This window comes from Arvicola amphibius, unplaced genomic scaffold (assembly GCF_903992535.2).
Source record: "Arvicola amphibius unplaced genomic scaffold, mArvAmp1.2, whole genome shotgun sequence".
Lineage (NCBI taxonomy): Eukaryota > Metazoa > Chordata > Mammalia > Rodentia > Cricetidae > Arvicola > Arvicola amphibius.
In genome coordinates, this window is record NW_024582317.1 from 125,152 (window position 1) to 134,658 (window position 9,507).

Consider the following 9,507-nt stretch of genomic DNA (forward strand, 5'->3'; position numbering starts at 1 on the left):
ACCTCATGGAGATCAGCCCTTATTACTTATTACTTATTCTTCTCCTCACTACTTCTACTTCTTCCCCTTACTCTCCTTTCTTCTCCTTATTCTTTCCTTTCTTTTCTGCTTATTGTTTTTCTCCACTGTGTCCCTTTCACTTCATTTTCCCACTGCATAAAAAATAAAGAAGATGCTGAGTTAATGAACTTAAGGTTAATTTTTACACTCAGATCCTTGCCTGCCATAGACATCCAGTTCTGAGACCCAAGTGGGTACTGAGGATGATATACAAGGCACCAGATAGAGAGACAAATAACACCCCACTTTTCTTCTTCAATTGTCCTTTCAGCAGAAAGTGTGATACATATTACAGGTGTGTCCTCCAGCTTCCAGATCTAGATTAAAGACATGTGTCATCTTTCCTCAGTATTTGGATCAAAGTTATGTTATCTTCTTACCTTAAGGTCCAGATCACAACTGTGACCTCCATTTCTGAATTGTAGTTTATTTCAGATATAGTAAAGTCGACAAACAAAAACAGCTATCATAATCCACACCTTGTCAATTGACATACAATCATATTACCTTATTAATTTCCAAATGAAAATCAATGAACTGGATGTAATTATTGCTAAATATAAGTAAATAAAATACAAATGTGTTATAAATTTATAATAGTGGTAATAATGTTCCTTGGAGGACATCTTTTTAGTATCTCAATCTTACTTCTAATAACCACAGATATTCTCTTATTGATGTTGCAACATATAATAATTAAATTCAAAGATTATATAAATAACTTTACAAATACATTATCAACAAAATACAATACAAGCACTCATATCAGTCAAAACTCTCATTTCCACAATGGTCACATGGCCTTAGATGGTATTTAGAACTGCCACCCTCTGCTACACATTCTGTATTTCTTCCAACATCTGCAAGCACTTCACAAAGATTTTGCATCTTTTTCCTAGAGAAGTGGCCCATACCTTCATTCCTGAGAGACATGTGACCTTTGTCATACTTATTGGATTATAGTGTTCTTGTTTCTGATTAGTTTTATTTGTAAGGCATAATATCACAAAGAGATACCCTAAAGGCTTCTTGCATTTCAGACATAATCCTTCTGATCTCTATTGTGCAGAGACAATCGAATATCTCCATGCTAATCTGTATATATCACCCTGCATAAGGTTGTTATTTCTTTCTTAATCTTTCTTTTTGAGAGCCTTTGAAGCCCAAATGGCCAGGGGAAACTCTGCATTTAATGTTCAATAGAATATTTGCTGTTTTTAACAGGAAGCCTTGCTCTTTGGTATCAAAACTTCTAGGTTAACAGAACTTAGGGTGGCAGAAATAGGATACAAAAATTTCTTAGAGTGTCAGTAGTAGGTATAGTGAGTGGAATTATTCCCCTTCTCAGCTCTTGATTCATAGACCCATCAACACTGGCAATAGGAGAAATCATACCACATATTGGGTGCTGATTCAGATCATACAGGGCTTTCTGGAGAACCTTGCCCCAGCTGTCAAGATGCTGAAACCTAATTGGTTTTAAAACTTTATCTTCTAAAGAACAAAGTCCATTAATCTTATAATCAGGGCTGCTTCTTTTTTTTAAATATTTATTTCTTATGTATACAATATTCTGTTTGTGTGTATGCCTGCAGGTCAGAAGAGGGAACCAGACCCCATTACAGATTGTTGTGAGCCACCATGTGGTTGCTGGAAATTGAACTCAGAACCTTTGGAAGAGCAGGCGATGCTCTTAACCACTGAGTCATCTCTCCAGCCCTCAGGCCTGCTTCTTAGGGATGCTGGAGAACATGTTAGTACTAGTGGATTCCATGACTGTGGGCCCATTCTCATGTTTCTCTGCCTGTGATGAGAGTTCCCTGGTCAGAAGTAATACTGAACAATAAATTCTGCAAATGGATTAAAGCATTGCATGTAGGAAAGATAAATCCATAACCAGAATAAGCATATAATCCAGTAAGGACAAAGACTTGTCCTTTCCATGGATGATGTTGTCCCATGTAGTCAACCTGCTTGTAGGTTGATGGCTGGTCACTCCAGCAATGGTGTCATATCTGGGGCTCAGTTTTGGTCTCTGCTGATGTGCAACATCTCAACTCACCACTTGCTGTAGTCAAGTCAGCCATGATGAGTGCAAGTCTATGTTGTTGAACCCATACCTATCTCTCGTCTTTGGCACTACGGCCCTATTCCTCATGGACCCATTGAACACTGACATGAAGAGTTGGTAAAAGAGGCCGAGTAAAGACAGCAGAGTCATCCCTTCTACTTGAGTATTGTACTTTTCTGCTGAATTCCAGAATGATATATGGAACCATCAGCCTGGCCTTAGTCTTCTTTTCTTCATTCAACCAAGCTTAGGGATTAAATACCTCATGAGACTATAGGTGTATGCTTGGCATCAGAAGGCATTGTAACAGGAGTAGAAACCATTGGCATTTGGCCACTTTTTTCATATAGCTTCTTTGTGCCTTCAAGACTTGCTTGGTCCTGATTTCTTATATACCACTTCCATTTGATAACAGAATGCAGCTGTACATATTCTAATTTATAACTTGATGGAGCCAATAATACCCAGATCATGATGGGCATTTCAGGTCACATGGTAAGCTAGTGACCCTCTGTCAAATATTCATTTTCTCCCAGTGAATGGAATTAATGGCATATGATCATATGATTCACTATATTTATCTTTGAAATTGATTATATCGGCAAAAGTGGCAGATACTTTAAATGAATTTAAGAGGGACTATATTATTACAACTCTGCAGTGCTCCTTTTCTTGTATGTTATTTAGTGGATTCTTCCATTGCCATTGGTATGCAGCTATTTTTTAGGTGACCAGGACCACAGCTTGTGAGACATTCTAATAAGCCCACTTCCTACTTAAATGGTGAGATTCATTCTATCAATCCTGTTCATGTAGAGAATCTTGAAAGCTGCAGTTGTATATTTTATTCACCTGATCTTGGAGGGAGACGTGCTAGCTAACAATAGCACTCATGAAGACATTTTTCTTAGCTCCATTATTCTCTATATATTCCGATTTTCATGAATACTACCCTCTTTATTATTATTCATTTGTCTGGAGGTTGCTTTGAATTTTAGGAATAAAACCGATAAAGCAATGAAGCCATCATCGAGCTTTTCAATGTGGGAAAGATCTAGCTTTTTTTTTTTTTTTGAGACAGGGTTTCTGTATAGCTTTGAAACCTGGCCTGGAACTAGCTCTTGTAGAACAAGCTGGCCTCGAACTCACAGAGATCTGCCTGCATCTGCCTCCTTCCCATCCCCCCCCCCCCCCCCCGAAAACTGGGATTAAAGGCTTGTGCCACCACCACCTGGCAAGTCCTATTATCTTGTTTGTGATCTGGTTCCTGCTTTTCTTTTTTTTCTGTTGGAAATCCTTGTGAAAGCCATGTTAAAAGTACCCTCATTTCATCTGACCTCAGCATGAATCCACAGAATAAGCATCTCCTTTTGTAACTTTAAAACTCTCTCTAGGTGGAGTTCCATCTGGATGGGTAAGCCTGTGCTATCCAGGGGCAACCTGGACTGGAAGAGAGCTCAGCCCCCTCCCCCAGCTCCTGGAGCAGGAGTGTCTTAAGTACACATGTCCCTCCCTCTCTCAAGACTTCCCTAAGGTATTCAAGTGTCCTGCTCCTGTACCAAGGCCATCCACGCAGAGGGGTGAGAGGCTGCCCTCCAGGCAGGACTGAGGATTCTGGCAAGGGAGTGTGGGCTCCTTCAGATTATGCTGCAAGGTGCATTGTGTGATACTTGACCCCACCCCGCCACCAAGGTCGGTTGCCCTTTTGTCTGCAGTGTCCTGGGGCTACCTGTATCCCTGATTCAGTGCTGAGGAGTTCCACTCAATGAGGAATAGCTCCTGCTCCTCCACTAAGGAGATCCAACCAGATTCAGTCACAACAAAGATTGGACTAAGACACCAAGTCTCTCCTGGCTCCATATGAAAGAAGAGATGGGCAGGCGCCAATGCAAGAACTCCTCCAACAACATGAAAGGCAACATGACATCACCAGAATCCAGAATCCTGAAACAACAAGAATTGAACACCCTACTCCAAAAGAAATAGAGGAAATCAATCTTAAACAGTGTTTTATGAAAATAATAGAGGACCTTAAACAAGAGGTAAAAAACTGCCATAGAGAAATGAAGATGACAAACAAAAAAGTAGAAAAAATAAATAAATCTCTCAAAGATACCCAAGAAAAACAAGAAAAATCAGTCAAACAAGTAAGGGAAACAGTACAAGACCTGAAAAATAAAATTTAAGTAATGAAGAAAACACAATCTGAGGGAAGAATGGAAATGGAAATTCTGAGTAAATGAACAGAAACTACAGAGACAAGTATTACAAACAGAATAGAAGAGATGGAAGAAAGAATCTGGGACTCTGAAGATACTATAGAAGAAACAAACTCACAGACTAAAGAACAAAACAAATCCAACAAATTCTTAAGACAAAACATCCAAGAAATCTGGGACACCATGAAAAGACCAAACCTAAGAATAATTGGGGTAGAAGAAGGAGAAGAATTGCAACTCAAAGGCCCAGAAAATATATTCAAAAAATTGTAGAAGAAAATTTCCCCACCCTAAAGAAGGATATTCCTATGAAGGTACAAGAAGCCTACAGAACACCAAATAGACTGGATCAAAAGAAAGCATCCCCACGCCATATAATAATCAAAACACAAAACATTCAGAATAAAGAACAGATATTAAGAGCTGCAAAGGAAAAAGGTCAAGTAACATATAAAGGGAAACCTATCAGAATTACACCTGACTTTCTCAATGGAAACCATGAAAGCCAGAAGGTCTTGGATAGATGTGCTACAGACATTAAGGGAACATGGATGCAAGCCCAGACTACTATACCCAGCAAAGCTTGCATTCACCATCGATGGAGAAAACAAGATATTCCAGGACAAAAACAGATTTAAACAATACATAGCCACAAATCCAACCTTGCAGAAAGTAATAGAAGGAAAATCACAAACCAAGGAGTCCCACAATGCCCACAATAACTCAGACATCTAGTGACCCTTCACCAGCACAACTAGAAGAAGGGTAACAGACAAACTCTACTCCAAAAAAAATGACCAGAGTTGACAACCACTGGTCATTAATATCACTTAATATCAATGGACTCATTTCACTTATAAAAAGGCACAGGCTGTGAGATTGGATAGAAAAACAAGATCCAACATTCTGCTGTTTACAAGAAACATGCCTCAACCACAAAGACAGACATCTACTAGAGTAAAGGGTTGGATAAAGGTTTATCAAGCAAACGGACCTAAGAACCAAGTGGGTGTGACATACTAATATCTAACAAAGTTGACTTCAATCGTGACATACTAATATCTAACAAAGTTGACTTCAAACTAAAATCAATCAGAAGAAATGGAAAGGGAGACTTTATACTCATAACAATAAAAATCTTCAGAATAAAGTCTTAATCCTGAATATCTATGCCCCTAATATAAAAGGACCCACTTATGTAAAAGAAACATTACTAGAAGTCAAGGCAGACCTCAAAACACACACACTAATAGTAGGAGACTTCAACACTCCTCTCTCACCAATGGACAGGTCAATCAGACAAAAACCTAACATAGAATTAAAATACTTAATGGAGATAATGAACCAAATGGACTTAACAGACATCTATAGAACATTCAACCCAAATAGAAAAGAATACCTTCTTCTCTGTGGCTCACCAAACCTTTTCAAAAATTGACCACATACTCGGTAACAAAGCAAACTTCCACAGTTACAAAAAAATATTAGTAGCCACCTGTGTCTTATCAGATCACCATGGATTAAAATTAGAATTCAACAACAATGCTACCGCTGAAAGCCTACAAACTCATGGAAACTGAAAAGTCAACTACTGAACCACACCTGGGTCAAGGAAGAAATAAAGAAAGAAATTAAAGTCTTTCTTGAATTTAATGAAAACAAAGACATAACATACTCATACCTATGGGACACAATGAAAGCAGTGCTAAGAGGAAAGTTCATAGCACTAAGTGCCCACTTAAAGAAAACAGAGAAAGCACTCCTTGGGGACTTAAAAGCACACCTGAAAGCTCTAGAGAAAAAAAGAAGCAGACTCACCTAGGAGGAGTAGAAGACTGGAAATAATCAAACTGAGGGCAGAAATCAACAAAATAGAAACACAGAAAACAATCCAAAGCATCAATGAAACAAAAAGCTGGTTCTTGGAGAAAATCAACAAGATTGACAAGCCCCCTTCCAAACTAATCAAACGGCAGAGAGAGAACAAGCAAATTAATAAGATCAGAAATGAAAAGGGGGACATAACCACAGACACAGGAAATTCAGAGAATCATTAGATCTTACTACAAAAGCCTGTATGCCACAAATTGGAAAATGTAAAAGAAATGGACATTGTTTTAAATAAGTACCATATACCAAAGTTAAACCAGGACCAGATGAAAAATCTAAATGGTCCTGTTAGTCGCAAAGAATTAGAAACTGTTATCAAAAACCTCCCTACCAAAAAAGCCCAGGACAAGATGGTTTCAATGCGGAATTCTACCAGAACTTCCAAGAAGACCTAATACCTATACACGTTAAAGTATTTCATAATATAGAAACAGAAGAGTCATTGCCAAATTCCTTTTATGAAGCTACAGTTACCCTGATAACTAAACCACACAAAGACTCAACCAAGAAAGAGAATTACAGGCCAATCTCACTCATTAACATTGACGCAAAAATTCTCAATAAAATACTGGCAAAAAGAATCCAAGAATATGTAAGAAAAATTATCCACTACGATCAAGTAGGCTTTATCCCAGAGATGCAGGGCTGGTTCAACATATGAAAATCTATCAATGTAATCCATCATATAAATAAACTGAAGGAAATAAAAACCATATGATCATCTCATTAGATGCTGAAAAATCATTTGACAAAATTCAACACGCCTTTATGACAAAGGTCTTGGAGAGATTAGGGATACAAGGGTCATTCCTAAATATAATAAAGGCTATGTACAGCAAGCCGACAGCTAACATCAAATTAAATGGAGAGAATCTCAAGGCCATCCCATTAAATTCAGGAACACGACAATGCTGTCCACTCTCCTTATCTCTTCAATATGGTGCTTGAGGTTCTAGCAATATCAATAAGACAACATAAGGGGATCAAGGGGATTCGAATTGGAAAGGAAGAAGTTAAACTTTCACTATTTGCAGATGATATGATTGTGTACATAAGCCACCCCAAAAACTCCACCAAAGCCGGGTGGTGGTGGTGCACGCCTTTAATCCCAGCACTCGGGAGGCAGAGGCAGGCGGATCTCTGTGAGTTCGAGACCAGCCTGGTCTACAAGAGCTAGTTCCAGGACAGGCTCCAAAGCCACAGAGAAACCCTGTCTCGAAACCCCCCCCCCCAAAAAAAAAAAAACTCCACCAAAGAACTCCTACAGCTGATGAACTCCTTCAGTAACGTGGCAGGGTACAAGATCAACTCCAAAAAGTCAGTTGCCCTCCTATACACAAAGGATAAGGAAGCAGAGAGGGAAATCAGAGAAGTATCACCTTTCACAATAGCCACAAATAGCATAAAATATCTTGGGGTAACTCTAACCAAGGAAGTGAAGGATTTGTTTGACAAGAACTTTAAGTCTTTGAAGAAAGAAATTGAAGAGGATACCAGAAAATGGAAGGATCTCCCTTGCTCGTGGATTGGGAGGATCAACATAGTAAAAATGGCAATTCTACCAAAAGCAATCTATAGATTCAATGCAATCCCCATCAATGTCCCATCAAAATCTTCACAGATATTGAGAGGACAATAATCAACTTTCTATGGGAAAACAAAAAAACCCAGGTTAGCCAAAACAATCTTATACAATAAAGGAACTTCTGGAGGCATTACCATCCCTGACTTCAAACTTTATTACAGAGATACAGTATTGAAAATAGCTTGGTATTGGCATAAAAACAGAGAAGTTGACCAATGGAATCGAATAGAAGACCCGGATCTTAACCCACAAACCTATGAACACCTGATTTTTGATAAAGGAGCCAAAGGTACACAATGGAAGAAAGAGGGCATCTTCAATAAATGGTGCTGGCATAACTGGATGTCAACCTGTAGAAGAATGAAAGTAGATCCGTATCTATCACCATGCACAAAACTCAAGTCCAAATGGATTAAAGACCTCAATATTAATCTGAACACACTGAACCTAATAGAGGAGAAAGTGGGAAGTACTCTACAACATATGGGCACAGGAGAATGTTTCCTCTGTATAACCCCATGAAGGGCAACATTGAATAAATGGGACCTCATGAAGCTAAGGAGCTTATGTAAAGCAAAGGACACTGTCACTAAGACAAAAAAAGCAGCCTACTGACTAGGAAAGGATCTTCACCAACCCCACAACAGACATAGGTCTGATCTCCAAAATATAAGTAACTCAAGAGACTAGACTTTAAAATTAATCCAATTAAAAATGGGGCACTGAACTGAACAGAGAATTCTCAACAGAAGAGGTTCAAATGGCCAAAAGACAAGGTCATGCTCAACCTCCTTAGCTATCAAGGAAATGCAAATCAAAACAACATGGGAGATACCATCTTACACCTGTCAGATTGGTTAAAATCAAAAACACCAATGACAGCCTTTGCTGGAGAGGTTGTGGGGTAAGGAGTAGACTCATCCATTGCTGGTAGGATTGCAAACTTGTGCAACCACTTTGGAAAGCAGTGTGGTGGTTTCTCAGGAAGTTCGGGATCAACCTACACCAGGACCCAGCAATTCCACTCTTGGTCATATTCCCAAGAGATGCCCTATCATATTACAAATCATTTGTTCAGCTATGTTTATAGCAGCATTCTTTGTAATAGCCAGAACCTGGAAACAACCTAGATGCCCTTCAGTGGAAGAATGGATAAAGAAACTGTGGAATATATACATATTAGTGTACTACTCAACGATAAAAAACAATGACATCTTGAATTTTGCATGCAAATGGATGGAAATAGAAAACACTATTCTGAGTGAGGTAACCCAGACCCAAAAAGATAAACATGGGATGTACTCACTCATAATCAGTTTTTAACCATACATAAAGGACATCCAGCCTATAATTCGTGATCCTAGAGAAGCTAAATAAGAAGGTGAAACCAAAGGAAAACATATAGTTATCCTCCTGGATATTGGAAGTAGACAAGTTTGCCGGGCAAAAATTGGGATCTTGGGCATGGGGTGTGATGGGGGTAAGGGGAGATGGGGATAGAAAAGTTTGAAGGGGAGGATGGGGATTGCGTGGATAAATGGGATGGTTGGGATACAGGAAGGGTGGATATGGGAACAGGGAAGTATATATCTTAATTAATTAAAATCTTGCCATTTTAGGGTTGGCAAGAGACTTGACTCTAGAGAGGTTCCCAGGTATCCAGGGAGATGTCCCCACCTAGT